Raw genomic sequence first — 17,799 nt, 5'->3', positions numbered from 1 at the left:
GCCTGTGTTGCTGGTTGAGGCCATGTTAATCACACCAGGGCCTGTTCTGCTGGCTGAGGCCGTCTACAACACACCACGGCCTGTTTTCCTAGCTTTGGCCACCTACAACACACATGGGCATGTGCTGCTGGCTGAGGCCATCTACACCAAACCAGTGCCTGTGGCTCTGGCTGAGGCCACCTAACCCACACCAGTTCCTTTACTGCTGGTTGAGGATGATTGCAACACACCAGGTCTTATGCTACTGTCTGAGGCCACCTACACCAAACCAGAGCCTGTGCTGGTGGCTAAGGCCAACTACAGCACACCACACCACAGCCTGTGCTGCTGGCTGAGGCCAACTACACCACACAAGGGCCTGTGGCTCTGGGTGAGGCAATCTACACCATACATGGGCATGTGGCTCTGATTGAGGCCATCTACAGCACAGCAGGGCCTGAGTTGCAGGATGAGGCCACCTCCACCTCACCAAGTCCTGTGCTACTAGCTCAGGCCATCTACAACACCCCACCAGGGCCTGTGCTCATGACTTTGGCCAACTACACCACATCAGGGACTGTGTGCTTTTGACTGAGGAAACTTACACCACACCAGGGCCTGTGCTGCTGGCTGAGGCCAGGTTAATCACACCAGGGCCTGTGGCTCTGGTTGAGGCCATCTACACCACACCACACGAGGGCCTGTGGCTCTTGCTGAGGCCATCTACACTACACCAGGGCCTGTCGTTCTGGTTAAGGTCATCTACACCCCTCCAGGGCCTGTGCTACTGGCTGAGGCCATCTACACCCCTCCAGGGCCCGTGCTGATGGCTGAGTCCATCTACACCACACCAGGGCCTGTGTTGCTGGTTGAGGCCACCTACACCACACCAGGGCCTGTGTCTCTGGCTGAGGCCATCTACAGCACACCAGGGCATGAGATGCAGGATGAGGCCACCTCCACCTCACCAAGTCCTGTGCTGCAAGTTGAGGCCATCTACAACACACCACGGCCTGTTTTCCTAGCTTTGGCCACCTACAACACACATGGGCATGTGCTTCTGGCTGAGGCCATCTACACCCCACCATATCCTGTGCTGCTGGCTGAGTCCAACTACACCACACCAGGCCTGTGTTGCTTGTTGAGGCCATCTACACTACATCAGGGCCTGTGTGCTTTTGACTGAGGCAACTTACACCACACCAGGGCCTGTGGCTCTGGATGAGGCCATCTACACCCCAACAGAACCTGTGCTGCTGGCTGAGGCCAAATACACCACACCAGGGCCTTTGGCTGTGGCTGAGGCAATCTACACCACACCAGGCCTGTGGCTCTGGCTGAGGCCATCTATACCACACCAGGGACTGTGGCTCTGGCTTAGGTCATCTACACCAAATCAGAGCGTGTGCTGGTGGCTGAGGCCATCTACACCCCTCCAGGGCCTGTGCTGCTGGCTGAGGCCGTCTACACCCCTCCAGGGCCTGTGCTGCTGGCTGAGGCCATCTACACCACACCAGGGCCTGTGTTGCTGGTTGAGGCCATGTTAATCACACCAGGGCCTGTGCTGGTGGCTAAGGCCATCTACACCACACCAGTTCCTTTACTGATTTCTGAGGTTGACTGCATCAAGCCAGAGCTTCCGCTTCTGGCTGAGGCCATCTACACCACCCCAGGGCCTGTGGCTCTGGCTGAGGCCATCTACAGCACACCATGGCCTTTGTCCTTTTTCCTGAGGCCACCTCCACCAAACCAGTGCCTGTGGCACTGGCTGAGGCCATCTACACCACACCAGGGCCTGTGTTGCTGGTTGAGGCCATGTTAATCACACCAGGGCCTGTGCTGCTGGCTGAGGCCACCTACACCATACCAGGGCCTGTGGCTCTGGCTGAGGCCATCTACAGCACACCAGGGCCTGAGATGCAGGATGAGGCCACCTCCACCTCAGCAAGTCCTGTGCTGCAATTTGAGGCCATCTACAACACACCACGGCCTGTTTTACTAGCTTTGGCCACCTACAACACACATGAGCATGTGCTTCTGGCTGAGGCCAGCTACACCACACCAGGTCCTGTGTGCTTTTGGCTGAGGCAACTTAAAACCACATCAGGGCCTGTGTGCTTTTGGCGGAGGCCACCTCCACCAAACCAGGGCCTGTGGCTCTTTCTGAGGCCATCTACACCACACCAGATCCTGTGCTGCTGGCTGAGGCCAACTACACCACACCAGTTCCTGTGGCTCTGGCTGAGGCCATCTGCACCCCACCAGAGCCTGTGCTGCTGGTTGAGGCCAACTACACCACACCAGGGCCTGTGGCTCTGGCTGAGGCCATCTACACCCCACCAGGGCCTGTGTTGCTGTCTGAGGACATCTACACCACACCAGGCCTGTGTTGCTTGTTGAGGCCATCTACACTACATCAGGGCCTGTGAGCTTTTGACTGAGGCAACTTACACCACACCAGGGCCTGTGGCTCTGGCTGAGGCCATCTACACCCCACCAGAGCCTGTGCTGCTGGCAAAGGCCAAATACACCACACCAGGGCCTTTGGCTTTGGCAGAGGCAATCTACACCACACCAGGGCCTGTGGCTCTGGCTGAGGCCATCTACACCACACCAGGGCCTGTGCTCCTTGCTTTGGCCACCTCCACCTAACCAGGTCCTGTTATGCTGGCTAAGGCCAACAACACCACGACAGGGCCTGGGGCTCTTGCTGGGGCCATCTACACCCCACCAGTGCCTGTGCTGCTGGTTGAGGCCAACTACACCACACCAGGGCCTGTGGCTCGGTCTGAGGCCATCTACATCACACCAGGGCCTGTTCTGCTGGGTAAGGCCAACTACACCACACCAGGGCCTGTGGCTCTGGCTGAGGCCATCTACACCACACAAGGGCCTGTGGCTTTGGCTGAGGCAATCTACACCACACCAGGGCCTGGTGCTCTGGCTGATGCAATCTACACCACACCAGGGCCAGTGGCTCTGGCTGAGGTTGACTGCAACACACCAGGGTTTGCGCTTCTGGCTGAGGGCACCTACACCAAACCAGGGCCTGTGCTGGTGGCTAAGGCCATATACACCACACCAGTTCCTTTACTGATTGCTGAGGTTGACTGCAACACGCCAGAGCTTCCGCTTCTGGCTGAGGCCATCCGCACAACACCAGGGCCTTTGGCTCTGGCTGAGGCCATCTACACCACATCAGGGCCTGTGTTGCTGGTTGAGGCCATGTTAATCACACCAGGGCCTGTGCTGCTGGCTGAGTGCTTTTGGCTGAGGCCACCTACACCAAACCAGTGCCTGTGGCTCTGGCTGAGGCCATCTACACCCCACCAGGGCCTGTGTTGCTGGTTGAGGCCATGTTAATCACACCAGGGCCTGTGCTTCTGGATGAGGCCATCTACACCACATCAGGGCCTGTGTGCTTTTGGCTGAGGCCACGTCCACCAAACCAGTGCCTGTAGCTCTGGCTGAGGCCATCTACACCAAAGTAGGGCCTGTCTTGCTGGTCGAGGCCATCTACAACACACCACAGCCTGTGTTGCTGGTTGAGGCCATGTTAATCACACCAGGGCCTGTGCTGCTGGCTGAGGCCACCTACACCACACCAGGGCCTGTGGCTCTGGCTGAGGCCATGTACAGCACACCAGGGCCTGAGATGCAGGATGAGGCCACCTCCACCTCAGCAAGTCCTGTGTTGCTGGTTGAGGCCATCTACAACACACCACGGCCTGTTTTCCTAGCTTTGGCCACCTACAACACACATGGGCATGTGCTGCTGGCTGAGGCCATCTACACCACATCAGGGCCTATGTGCTTTTGGCTGAGGCCACCTCCACCAAACCAGTGCCTTTGGCTCTTGCTGAGACCATCTACACCACACCAGGGCCTGTGTTGCTGGTTGAGGCCATGTTAATCACAACAGGGCCTGTGCTGCTGGCTGAGGTCATCTACACCACACCAGGGCCTGTGTGCTTTTGGCTGATGCCACCTACACCACACCAGGGCCTGTGGCTCTGGCTGAGGCCATCTACAGCACACCAGGACCTGAGTTGCAGGATGAGGCCGCCTCCACCTCACCAACTCCTGTGCTGCAAGTTGAGGCCATCTACAACACACCACAGCCTGTTTTCCTAGCTTTGGCCACCTACAACACACATGGGCATGTGCTTCTGGCTGAGGCCAGCTACACCACACCAGGTCCTGTGCTGCTGGCTGAGGTTTACTGGAACACACCAGGGCTTGCGCTTCTGGCTGAGGCTACCTCCACCAAACCAGGGCCTGTGCTGGTGGCTAAGGCCATCTACACCAAATCAGTTCCTTTACTGATTGCTGAGGTTGACTGCAACACGCCAGAGCGTCCGCTTCTGGCTGAGGCCATCTACACCACCCCAGGGCCTGTGGCTCTGGCTGAGGCCAACTACACCACACCAGGGCCTGTGGCTCTGGATGAGGCCATCTACACCACACCAGGGCCTGTGGCTCTGGCTGAGGCCATCTACACCACACCAGGTCCTGTGTTGCAAGTTGAGGCCATGTTAATCACACCAGGGCCTGTGCTGCTAGCTGAGGCCATCTACACCACATCAGGGCCTGTGTTGCTGGTTGAGGCCATGCTAATCACACCAGGGCCTGTGCTGCTGGCTGAGTGCTTTTGGCTGGGGCCACCTACACCAAACCAGTGCCTGTGGCTCTGGCTGAGGCCATCTACACCACATCAGGGCCTGTGTTGCTGGTTGAGGCCATGTTAATCACACCAGGGACTGTGCTGCTGGTTGACGCCATCTACACCACACCACGGCCTGTTTTCCTAGCTTTGGCCACCTACAACACACATGGGCATGTGCTGCTGGCTGAGGCCATCTACACCACATCAGGGCCTGTGTGCTTTTGGCTGAGGCCACCTACACCAAACCAGTGCCTGTGGCTCTGGCTGAGGCCACCTAACCCACACCAGTTCCTTTACTGCTGGTTGAGGATGATTGCAACACACCAGGTCTTATGCTTCTGGCTGAGGCCACCTACACCAAACCAGAGCCTGTGCTGGTGGCTAAGGCCAACTACAGCACACCACACCACAGCCTGTGCTGCTGGCTGAGGCCAACTACACCACACAAGGGCCTGTGGCTCTGGTTGAGGCCATCTACAGCACACCAGGGCCTGAGTTGCAGGATGAGGCCACCTCCACCTCACCAAGTCCTGTGCTGCTAGCTCAGGCCATCTACAACACTCCACCAGGGCCTGTGCTCATGACTTTGGCTAACTACACCACATCAGGGCCTGTGTGCTTTTGACTGAGGAAAAATACACCACACAAGGGCCTGTGCTGCTGGCTGAAGCCATCTACACTACACCAGGGCCTGTGTCGCTGGTTGAGGCCAGGTTAATCACACCAGGGCCTGTGGCTCTGGTTGAGGCCATCTACACCACACCACACCAGGGCCTGTGGCTCTGGCTGAGGCCATCTACACTACACCAGGGCCTGTGGTTCTGGTTAAGGCCATCTACACCCCTCCAGGGCCTGTGCTGGTGGCTGAGGCCATCTACACCCCTTCAGGGCCCGTGCTGCTGGCTGAGGCCATCTACACCACACCAGAGCCTGTGTTGCTGGTTGAGGCCATATACACCACACCAGGGCCTGTGCTGGTGGCTAAGGCCATATACACCACACCAGTTCCTTTACTGATTGCTGAGGTTGACTGCAACACGCAAGAGCTTCCCCTTCTGGCTGAGGCCATCTACAACACACATGGGCCTGTGGCTCTGGTTGAGGCCATCTACGCCACACCACACCAGGGCCTGTGGCTCTGGCTGAGGCCATCTACACTACACCAGGGCCTGTGGTTCTGGTTAAGGCCATCTACACCCCTCCAGGGCTTGTGCTGCTGGCTGAGGCCATCTACACCACACCAGGGCCAGTGGCTCTGGCTGAGGTTGACTGCAACACACCAGGGTTTGCGCTTCTGGCTGAGGGCACCTACACCAAACCAGGGCCTGTGCTGGTGGCTAAGGCCATATACACCACACCAGTTCCTTTACTGATTGCTGAGGTTGACTGCAACACGCCAGAGCTTCCGCTTCTGGCTGAGGCCATCCGCACAACACCAGGGCCTTTGGCTCTGGCTGAGGCCATCTACACCACATCAGGGCCTGTGTTGCTGGATGAGGCCATGTTAATCACACCAGGGCCTGTGCTGCTGGCTGAGTGCTTTTGGCTGAGGCCACCTACACCAAACCAGTGCCTGTGGCTCTGGCTGAGGCCATCTACACCCCACCAGGGCCTGTGTTGCTGGTTGAGGCCATGTTAATCACACCAGGGCCTGTGCTTCTGGATGAGGCCATCTACACCACATCAGGGCCTGTGTGCTTTTGGCTGAGGCCACGTCCACCAAACCAGTGCCTGTGGCTCTGGCTGAGGCCATCTACACCAAAGTAGGGCCTGTCTTGCTGGTCGAGGCCATCTACAACACACCACAACCTGTGTTGCTGGTTGAGGCCATGTTAATCACACCAGGGCCTGTGCTGCTGGCTGAGGCCACCTACACCACACCAGGGCCTGTGGCTCTGGCTGAGGCCATGTACAGCACACCAGGGCCTGAGATGCAGGATGAGGCCACCTCCACCTCAGCAAGTCCTGTGTTGCTGGTTGAGGCCATCTACAACACACCACGGCCTGTTTTCCTAGCTTTGGCCACCTACAACACACATGGGCATGTGCTGCTGGCTGAGGCCATCTACACCACATCAGGGCCTATGTGCTTTTGGCTGAGGCCACCTCCACCAAACCAGTGCCTTTGGCTCTTGCTGAGACCATCTACACCACACCAGGGCCTGTGTTGCTGGTTGAGGCCATGTTAATCACAACAGGGCCTGTGCTGCTGGCTGAGGTCATCTACACCACACCAGGGCCTGTGTGCTTTTGGCTGATGCCACCTACACCACACCAGGGCCTGTGGCTCTGGCTGAGGCCATCTACAGCACACCAGGACCTGAGTTGCAGGATGAGGCCGCCTCCACCTCACCAACTCCTGTGCTGCAAGTTGAGGCCATCTACAACACACCACAGCCTGTTTTCCTAGCTTTGGCCACCTACAACACACATGGGCATGTGCTTCTGGCTGAGGCCAGCTACACCACACCAGGTCCTGTGCTGCTGGCTGAGGTTTACTGCAACACACCAGGGCTTGCGCTTCTGGCTGAGGCTACCTCCACCAAACCAGGGCCTGTGCTGGTGGCTAAGGCCATCTACACCAAACCAGTTCCTTTACTGATTGCTGAGGTTGACTGCAACACGCCAGAGCTTCCGCTTCTGGCTGAGGCCATCTACACCACCCCAGGGCCTGTGGCTCTGGCTGAGGCCAACTACAGCACACCAGGGCCTGTGGCTCTGGATGAGGCCATCTACACCACACCAGGGCCTGTGGCTCTGGCTGAGGCCATCTACACCACACCAGGTCCTGTGTTGCAAGTTGAGGCCATGTTAATCACACCAGGGCCTGTGCTGCTAGCTGAGGCCATCTACACCACATCAGGGCCTGTGTTGCTGGTTGAGGCCATGCTAATCACACCAGGGCCTGTGCTGGTGGCTGAGTGCTTTTGGCTGGGGCCACCTACACCAAACCAGTGCCTGTGGCTCTGGCTGAGGCCATCTACACCCCACCAGGGCCTGTGTTGCTGGTTGAGGCCATGTTAATCACACCAGGGCCTGTGCTGCTGGCTGAGGCCATCTACACCACATCAGGGCCTGTGTGCTTTTGGCTGAGGCCATGTCCACCAAAACAGTGCCTGTGGCTCTGGCTGAGGCCATCTACACCACATCAGGGCCTGTGTTGCTGGTTGAGGCCATGTTAATCACACCAGGGACTGTGCTGCTGGTTGACGCCATCTACACCACACCACGGCCTGTTTTCCTAGCTTTGGCCACCTACAACACACATGGGCATGTGCTGCTGGCTGAGGCCATCTACACCACATCAGGGCCTGTGTGCTTTTGGCTGAGGCCACCTACACCAAACCAGTGCCTGTGGCTCTGGCTGAGGCCACCTAACCCGCACCAGTTCCTTTACTGCTGGTTGAGGATGATTGCAACACACCAGGTCTTATGCTTCTGGCTGAGGCCACCTACACCAAACCAGAGCCTGTGCTGGTGGCTAAGGCCAACTACAGCACACCACACCACAGCCTGTGCTGCTGGCTGAGGCCAACTACACCACACAAGGGCCTGTGGCTCTGGTTGAGGCCATCTACAGCACACCAGGGCCTGAGTTGCAGGATGAGGCCACCTCCACCTCACCAAGTCCTGTGCTGCTAGCTCAGGCCATCTACAACACTCCACCAGGGCCTGTGCTCATGACTTTGGCCAACTACACCACATCAGGGCCTGTGTGCTTTTGACTGAGGAAAAATACACCACACAAGGGCCTGTGCTGCTGGCTGAAGCCATCTACACTACACCAGGGCCTGTGTCGCTGGTTGAGGCCAGGTTAATCACACCAGGGCCTGTGGCTCTGGTTGAGGCCATCTACACCACACCACACCAGGGCCTGTGGCTCTGGCTGAGGCCATCTACACTACACCAGGGCCTGTGGTTCTGGTTAAGGCCATCTACACCCCTCCAGGGCCTGTGCTGGTGGCTGAGGCCATCTACACCCCTTCAGGGCCCGTGCTGCTGGCTGAGGCCATCTACACCACACCAGAGCCTGTGTTGCTGGTTGAGGCCATATACACCACACCAGGGCCTGTGCTGGTGGCTAAGGCCATATACACCACACCAGTTCCTTTACTGATTGCTGAGGTTGACTGCAACACGCAAGAGCTTCCCCTTCTGGCTGAGGCCATCTACAACACACATGGGCCTGTGGCTCTGGTTGAGGCCATCTACACCACACCACACCAGGGCCTGTGGCTCTGGCTGAGGCCATCTACACTACACCAGGGCCTGTGGTTCTGGTTAAGGCCATCTACACCCCTCCAGGGCTTGTGCTGCTGGCTGAGGCCATCTACACCCCTTCAGGGCCCGTGCTGCTGGCTGAGGCCATCTACACCCATTCAGGGCCCGTGCTGCTGGCTGAGGCCATCTACACCACATCAGGGCCTGTGCTGGTGGCTAAGGCCATATACACCACACCAGTTCCTTTACTGATTGCTGAGGTTGACTGCAACACGCAAGAGCTTCCTCTTCTGGCTGAGGCCATCTACAACACACATGGGCCTGTGGCTCTGGCTGAGGCCATCTACAGCACACCAGGGCCTGTGTGCTTTTGGCTGAGGCCACCTCCACCTAACCAGTCCCTGTGGCTCTGGCTGAGGCCATCTACACCACACCAGGACCTGTGTTGCTGGTTGTGGCAATCTACAACACACCACGGCCTGTTTTCCTAGCTTTGGCCACCTACAACACACATGGGCATGTCCTGCTGGCTGAGGCCATCTACACCACATCAGGGCTTGTGTGCTTTTGGCTGAGGCAACCTTCACCAAACCAGTGCCTGTGGCTCTGGCTGAGGCCATCTACACCACACCAGGGCCTGTGTTCCTGGTTGAGGCCATGTTAATCACAACAGGGCCTGTGCTGCTGGCTGAGGCCATCTACACCACACCAGGGTCTGTGTGCTTTTGGCTGATGCCACCTACATCACACCAGGGCCTGTGGCTCTGGCTGAGGCCATCTACAGCACACCAGGACCTGAGTTGCAGGATGAGGCCGCCTCCACCTCACCAACTCCTGTGCTGCAAGTTGAGGCCATTTACAACACACCACAGCCTCTTTTCCTAGCTTTGGCCACCTAAAACACACATGGGCATGTGCTTCTGGCTGAGGCCAGCTACACCACACCAGGTCCTGTGCTGCTGGCTGAGGTTTACTGCAACACACCAGGGCTTGCGCTTCTGGCTGAGGCTACCTCCACCAAACCAGGGCCTGTGCTGGTGGCTAAAGCCATCTACACCACACCAGTTCCTTTACTGATTGCTGAGGTTGACTGCAACACGCCAGAGGTTCCGCTTCTGGCTGAGGCCATCTACACCACCCCAGGGCCTGTGGATCTGGCTGAGGCCAACTACAGCACACCAGGGCCTGTGGCTCTGGATGAGGCCATCTACACCACACCAGGGCCTGTGGCTCTGGCTGAGGCCATCTACACCACACCAGGTCCTGTGTTGCAAGTTGAGGCCATGTTAATCACACCAGGGCCTGTGCTGCTAGCTGAGGCCATCTACACCACATCAGGGCCTGTGTTGCTGGTTGAGGCCATGCTAATCACACCAGGGCCTGTGCTGCTGGCTGAGTGCTTTTGGCTGGGGCCACCTACACCAAACCAGTGCCTGTGGCTCTGGCTGAGGCCATCTACACCCCACCAGGGCCTGTGTTGCTGGTTGAGGCCATGTTAATCACACCAGGGCCTGTGCTGCTGGCTGAGGCCATCTACACCACATCAGGGCCTGTGTGCTTTTGGCTGAGGCCATGTCCACCAAACCAGTGCCTGTGGCTCTGGCTGAGGCCATCTACACCACATCAGGGCCTGTGTTGCTGGTTGAGGCCATGTTAATCACACCAGGGACTGTGCTGCTGGCTGACGCCATCTACACCACACCAGGGCCTGTGCTGCTGGCTGAGGCCATCTACAACACACCACGGCCTGTTTTCCTAGCTTTGGCCACCTACAACACACATGGGCATGTGCTGCTGGCTGAGGCCATCTACACCACATCAGGGCCTGTGTGCTTTTGGCTGAGGCCACCTACACCAAACCAGTGCCTGTGGCTCTGGCTGAGGCCACCTAACCCACACCAGTTCCTTTACTGCTGGTTGAGGATGATTGCAACACACCAGGTCTTATGCTTCTGGCTGAGGCCACCTACACCAAACCAGAGCCTGTGCTGGTGGCTAAGGCCAACTACAGCACACCACACCACAGCCTGTGCTGCTGGCTGAGGCCAACTACACCACACAAGGGCCTGTGGCTCTGGTTGAGGCCATCTACAGCACACCAGGGCCTGAGTTGCAGGATGAGGCCACCGCCACCTCACCAAGTCCTGTGCTGCTAGCTCAGGCCATCTACAACACTCCACCAGGGCCTGTGCTCATGACTTTGGCCAACTACACCACATCAGGGCCTGTGTGCTTTTGACTGAGGAAAAATACACCACACAAGGGCCTGTGCTGCTGGCTGAAGCCATCTACACTACACCAGGGCCTGTGTCGCTGGTTGAGGCCAGGTTAATCACACCAGGGCCTGTGGCTCTGGTTGAGGCCATCTACACCACACCACACCAGGGCCTGTGGCTCTGGCTGAGGCCATCTACACTACACCAGGGCCTGTGGTTCTGGTTAAGGCCATCTACACCACTCCAGGGCCTGTGCTGGTGGCTGAGGCCATCTACACCCCTCCAGGGCCCGTGCTGCTGGCTGAGGCCATCTACACCACACCAGAGCCTGTGTTGCTGGTTGAGGCCATGTTAATCACACCAGGGCCTGTGCTTCTGGATGAGGCCATCTACACCACATCAGGGCCTGTGTGCTTTTGGCTGAGGCCACGTCCACCAAACCAGTGCCTGTGCTGCTGGCTGAGGCCATCTACACCAAAGTAGGGCCTGTCTTGCTGGTCGAGGCCATCTACAACACACCACAGCCTGTGTTGCTGGTTGAGGCCATGCTAATCACACCAGGGCCTGTGCTGCTGGCTGAGTGCTTTTGGCTGAGGCCACCTACACCAAACCAGTGCCTGTGCTGCTGGCTGAGGCCAACTACTCCACATCAGGGCCTGTGTTGCTGGTTGAGGTCATGTTAATCACACCAGGGACTTTGCTGCTGGCTGAGGCCATCTACACCACACCAGGGCCTGTGTTGCTGGTTGAGGCCATGTTAATCAAACCAGGGCCTGTGCTGCTGGCTGAGGCCATCTACAACACACTATGGCCTGTTTTCCTAGCTTTGGCCACCTACAACACACATGGGCATGTGCTGCTGGCTGAGGCCATCAGCACCACATCAGGGCCTGTGTGCTTTTGGCTGAGGCCACCTCCACCAAACCAGTGCCTGTGGCTCTGACTGAGACCACCTTACCCACACCAGTTCCTTTACTGCTGGTTGAGGATGATTGCAACACACCAGGTCTTATGCTTCTGGCTGAGGGAACCTACACCAAACCAGAGCCTGTGCTGGTGGGTAAGGCCAACTACAGCACACCACACCACAGCCTGTGCTGCTGGCTGAGGCCAACTACACCACACAAGGGCCTGTGGCTCTGGTTGAGGCCATCTACAGCACACCAGGGCCTGAGTTGCAGGATGAGGCCACCGCCACCTCACCAAGTCCTGTGCTGCTAGCTCAGGCCATCTACAACACCCCACCAGGGCCTGTGCTCATGACTTTGGCCAACTACACCACATCAGGGCCTGTGTGCTTTTGACTGAGGAAACTTACACCACACAAGGGCCTGTGCTGCTGTCTGAGGCCATCTACACTACAACAAGGCCTGTGTCGCTGGTTGAGGCCAGGTTAATCACACCAGGGCCTGTGGCTCTGGTTGAGGCCATCTATATCACACCACACCAGGGCCTGTGGCTCTGGCTGAGGCCATCTACACTTCACCAGGGCCTGTGGTTCTGGTTCAGGCCATCTACACCCCTCCAGGGCCTGTGCTGCTGGCTGAGGCCATCTACACTGCTCCAGGGCCCGTGCTGCTGGCTGAGGCCATCTACACCACACCAGGGCCTGTGTTGCTGGTCGAGGCCATGTTAATCACACCAGGGCCTGCGCTGCTGGCTGAGGCCATCTACACCACATCAGGGCCTGTGTGCTTTTGGCTGAGGCCATGTCCACCAAACCAGTGCCTGTGGCTCTGGCTGAGGCCATCTACACCACACCAGGGCCTGTGTTGCTGGTCGAGGCCATGTTAATCACACCAGGGCCTGCGCTGCTGGCTGAGGCCATCTACACCACATCAGGGCCTGTGTGCTTTTGGCTGAGGCCATGTCCACCAAACCAGTGCCTGTGGCTCTGGCTGAGGCCATCTACACCACATCAGGGCCTGTGTTGCTGGTTGAGGACATGTTAATCACACCAGGGCCTGTGCTGCTGGCTGAGGCCATCTACACCACACCAGGGCCTGTGTTGCTGGTTGAGGCCATGTTAATCACACCAGGGCCTGTTCTGCTGGCTGAGGCCGTCTACAACACACCACGGCCTGTTTTCCTAGCTTTGGCCACCTACAACACACATGGGCATGTGCTGCTGGCTGAGGCCATGTCCACCAAACCAGTGCCTGTGGCTCTGGCTGAGGCCATCTACACCACATCAGGGCCTGTGTTGCTGGTTGAGGACATGTTTATCACACCAGGGCCTGTGCTGCTGGCTGAGGCCATCTACACCACACCAGGGCCTGTATTGCTGGTTGAGGGCATGTTAATCACAGCAGGGCCTGTTCTGTTGGCTGAGGCCGTCTACAACACACCACGGCCTGTTTTCCTAGCTTTGGCCACCTACAACACACATGGGCATGTGCTGCTGGCTGAGGCCATCTACACCAAACCAGTGCCTGTGGCTCTGGCTGAGGCCATCTACACCACATCAGGGCCTGTGTTGCTGGTTGAGGACATGTTAATCACACCAGGGCCTGTGCTGCTGGCTGAGGCCATCTACACCACCCCAGGGCCTGTGTTGCTGGTTGAGGCCATGTTAATCACACCAGGGCCTGTTCTGCTGGCTGAGGCCATCTACAACACACCATGGCCTGTTTTCCTAGCTTTGGCCACCTACAACACACATGGGCATGTGCTGCTGGCTGAGGCCATCTGCACCACATCAGGGCCTGTGTGCTTTTGGCCGAGGCCACCTCCACCAAACCTTTGCCTGTGGCTCTGACTGAGACCACCTAACCCACACCAGTTCCTTTACTGCTGGTTGAGGATGATTGCAACACACCAGGTCTTATGCTTCTGGCTGAGGGAACCTGCACCAAACCAGAGCCTGTGCAGGTGGGTAAGGCCAACTACAGCACACCACACCACAGCCTGTGCTGCTGGCTGAGGCCAACTACACCACACAAGGGCCTGTGGCTCTGGTTGAGGCCATCTACAGCACACCAGGGCCTGAGTTGCAGGATGAGGCCACCTCCACCTCACCAAGTCCTGTGCTGCTAGCTCAGGCCATCTACAACACCCCACCAGGGCCTGTGCTCATGACTTTGGCCAACTACACCACATCAGGGCCTGTGTGCTTTTGACTGAGGAAACTTACACCACACAAGGGCCTGTGCTGCTGGCTGAGGCCATCTACACTACAACAAGGCCTGTGTCGCTGGTTGAGGCCAGGTTAATCACACCAGGGCCTGTGGCTCTGGTTGAGGCCATCTATATCACACCACACCAGGGCCTGTGGCTCTGGCTGAGGCCATCTACACTTCACCAGGGCCTGTGGTTCTGGTTCAGGCCATCTACACTGCTCCACGGCCCGTGCTGCTGGCTGAGGCCATCTACACCACACCAGGGCCTGTGTTGCTGGTTGAGGCCATGTTAATCACACCAGGGCCTGTTCTGCTGGCTGAGGCCGTCTACAACACACCACGGCCTGTTTTCCTAGCTTTGGCCACCTACAACACACATGGGCATGTGCTTCTTCCTGAGGCCATCTACACCCCACCAGGGCCTGTGTTGCTGGTTGAGGCCACCTACACCACACCAGGGCCTGTGGCTCTGGCTGAGGCCATCTACAGCACACCAGGGCATGAGATGCAGGATGAGGCCACCTCCACCGCACCAAGTCCTGTGCTGCACGTTGAGGCCATCTACAAACACCACGGCCTGTTTTCCTAGCTTTGGCCACCTACAACACACATGGGCATGTGCTTCTGGCTGAGGCCATCTACACCCCACCATATCCTGTGCTGCTGGCTGAGGCCAACTACACCACACCAGGGCCTGTGGCTCTGGCTGAGGCCATCTGCACCCCACCAGAGCCTGTGCTGCTGGTTGAGTCCAACTACACCACACCAGGGCCTGTGGCTCTGGCTGAGGCCATCTACACCACACCAGGGCCTGTGGCTATGTCAGAGGACATCTACACCACACCAGGCCTGTGTTGCTTGTTGAGGCCATCTACACTACATCAGGGCCTGTGTGCTTTTGACTGAGGCAACTTACACCACACCAGCGCCTGTGGCTCTGGCTGAGGCCATCTACAAACCACCAGAGCCTGTGCTGCTGGCTGAGGCAAAATACACCACAACAGGGCCTTTGACTTTGGCTGAGGCAATCTACACCACCCCAGGGCCTGTGGCTCTGGCTGAGGCCATCTATACCACACCAGGGCCTGTGGCTCTGGCTTAGGTCATCTACACCAAATCAGAGCCTGTGCTGGTGGCTGAGGCCATCTACACCCCTCCAGGGCCTGTGCTGCTGGCTGAGGCCGTCTACACCCCTCCAGGGCCTGTGCTGCTGGCTGAGGCCATCTACACCACACCAGGGCCTGTGTTGCTGGTTGAGGCCATGTTAATCACACCAGGGCCTGTGCTGGTGGCTAAGGCCATCTACACCACACCAGTTCTTTTACTGATTGCTGAGGTTGACTGCATCAAGCCAGAGCTTCCGCTTCTGGCTGAGGCCATCTACACCACCCCAGGGCCTGTGGCTCTGGCTGAGGCCATCTACAGCACACCAGGGCCTGTGTGCTTTTGGCTGAGGCCACCCCCACCAAACCAGTGCCTGTGGCACTGGCTGAGGCCATCTACACCACACCAGGGCCTGTGTTGCTGGTTGAGGCCATGTTAATCACACCAGGGCCTGTGCTGCTGGCTGAGGCCACCTACACCATACCAGGGCCTGTGGCTCTGGCTGAGGCCATTTACAGCACACCAGGGCCTGAGATGCAGGATGAAGCCACCTCCACCTCAGCAAGTCCTGTGCTGCAATTTGAGGCCATCTACAACACACCACGGCCTGTTTTACTAGCTTTGGCCACCTACAACACACATGAGCATGTGCTTCTGGCTGAGGCCAGCTACACCACACCAGGTCCTGTGTGCTTTTGGCTGAGGCAACTTACACCACATCAGGGCCTGTGTGCTTTTGGCTGAGGCCACCTCCACCAAACCAGGGCCTGTGGCTCTTTCTGAGGCCACCTACACCACACCAGATCCTGTGCTGCTGGCTGAGGCCAACTACACCACACCAGGGCCTGTGGCTCTGGCTGAGGCCATCTGCACCCCACCAGGGCCTGTGGCTATGTCTGAGGACATCTACACCACACCAGGCCTGTGTTGCTTGTTGAGGCCATCTACACTAGATCAGGGCCTGTGAGCTTTTGACTGAGGCAACTTACACCACACTAGGGTCTGTGGCTCTGGCTGAGGATATCTACACCCCACCAGAGCCTGTGCTGCTGGCTAAGGCCAACTATACGACACCAGGGCCTTTGGCTTTGGCTGAGGCAATCTACACCACACCAGGGCCTGTGGCTCTGGCTTAGGCCATCTACACCACACCAGGGCCTGTGGCTCTGGCTTAGGCCATCTACACCAAATCAGAGCCTGTGCTGGTGGCTGAGGCCATCTACACCACACCACGGCCTGTGCTCCTTGCTTTGGCCACCTCCACCAAACCAGGTCCTGTTATGCTGGCTGAGGCCAACAACACCACGACAGGGCCTGGGGCTCTTGCTGGGGCCATCTACACCCCACCAGTGCCTGTGCTGCTGGCTGAGGCCAACTACAGCACACCAGGGCCTGTGGCTCTGTCTGAGGCCATCTACAGCACACCAGGGCCTGTGTGCTTTTGGCTGAGGCCACCCCCACCACACCAGGGCCTGTGGCTCTGGCTGAGGCCATCTACACCACACAAGGGCCCGTGCTGCTGGCTGAGGCAATCTACACCACACCAGGGCCTGGGACTCTGGCTGATGCAATTTACAGCACACCAGGGCCAGTGGCTCTGGCTGAGGTTGACTGCAACACACCAGGGCTTGCGCTTCTGGCTGATGCCACCTACACCAAACCAGGGCCTGTGCTGGTGGCAAAGGCCATATACACCACACCAGTTCCTTTACTGATTGCTGAGGTTGACTGCAACACGCCAGAGCTTCCGCTTCTGGCTGAGGCCATCCGCACCACACCAGGGCCTGTGGCTCTGGCTGAGGCCATCTACACCACATCAGGGCCTGTGTTGCTGGTTGAGGCCATGTTAATCACACCAGGGCCTGTGCTGCTGGCTGAGTGCGTTTGGCTGAGGCAATCTACACCAAACCAGTGCCTGTGGCTCTGGCTGAGGCCATCTACACCCCACCAGGGCCTGTGTTGCTGGTTGAGGCCATGTTAATCACACCAGGGTCTGTGCTGCTGGATGAGGCCATCTACACCACATCAGGGCCTGTGTGCTTTTGGCTGAGGCCACGTCCACCAAACCAGTGCCTGTGGCTCTGGCTGAGGCCATCTACACCACAGCAGGGCCTGTCTTGCTGGTTGAGGCCATCTACAACACACCACGGCCTGTGTTGCTGGTTGAGGCCATGTTAATCACACCAGGGCCTGTGCTGCTGGCTGAGACCACCTACACCACACCAGGGCCTGTGGCTCTGGCTGAGGCCATCTACACCACACCATGGCCTGTGGCTCTGGCTTAGGCCATCTACACCAAATCAGAGCCTGTGCTGGTGGCTGAGGCCATCTACACCACACCACGGCCTGTGCTCCTTGCTTTGGCCACCTCCACCAAACCAGGTCCTGTTATGCTGGCTGAGGCCAACAACACCACGACGGGGCCTGGGGCTCTTGCTGGGGCCATCTACACCCCCCAGTGCCTGTGCTGCTGGATGAGGCCAACTACAGCACA

This window comes from Pelmatolapia mariae, linkage group LG23 (genome assembly GCF_036321145.2).
Source record: "Pelmatolapia mariae isolate MD_Pm_ZW linkage group LG23, Pm_UMD_F_2, whole genome shotgun sequence".
In the NCBI taxonomy this organism is placed as follows: Eukaryota; Metazoa; Chordata; class Actinopteri; order Cichliformes; family Cichlidae; genus Pelmatolapia; species Pelmatolapia mariae.
Note: the sequence above shows the minus strand (reverse complement) of the source record.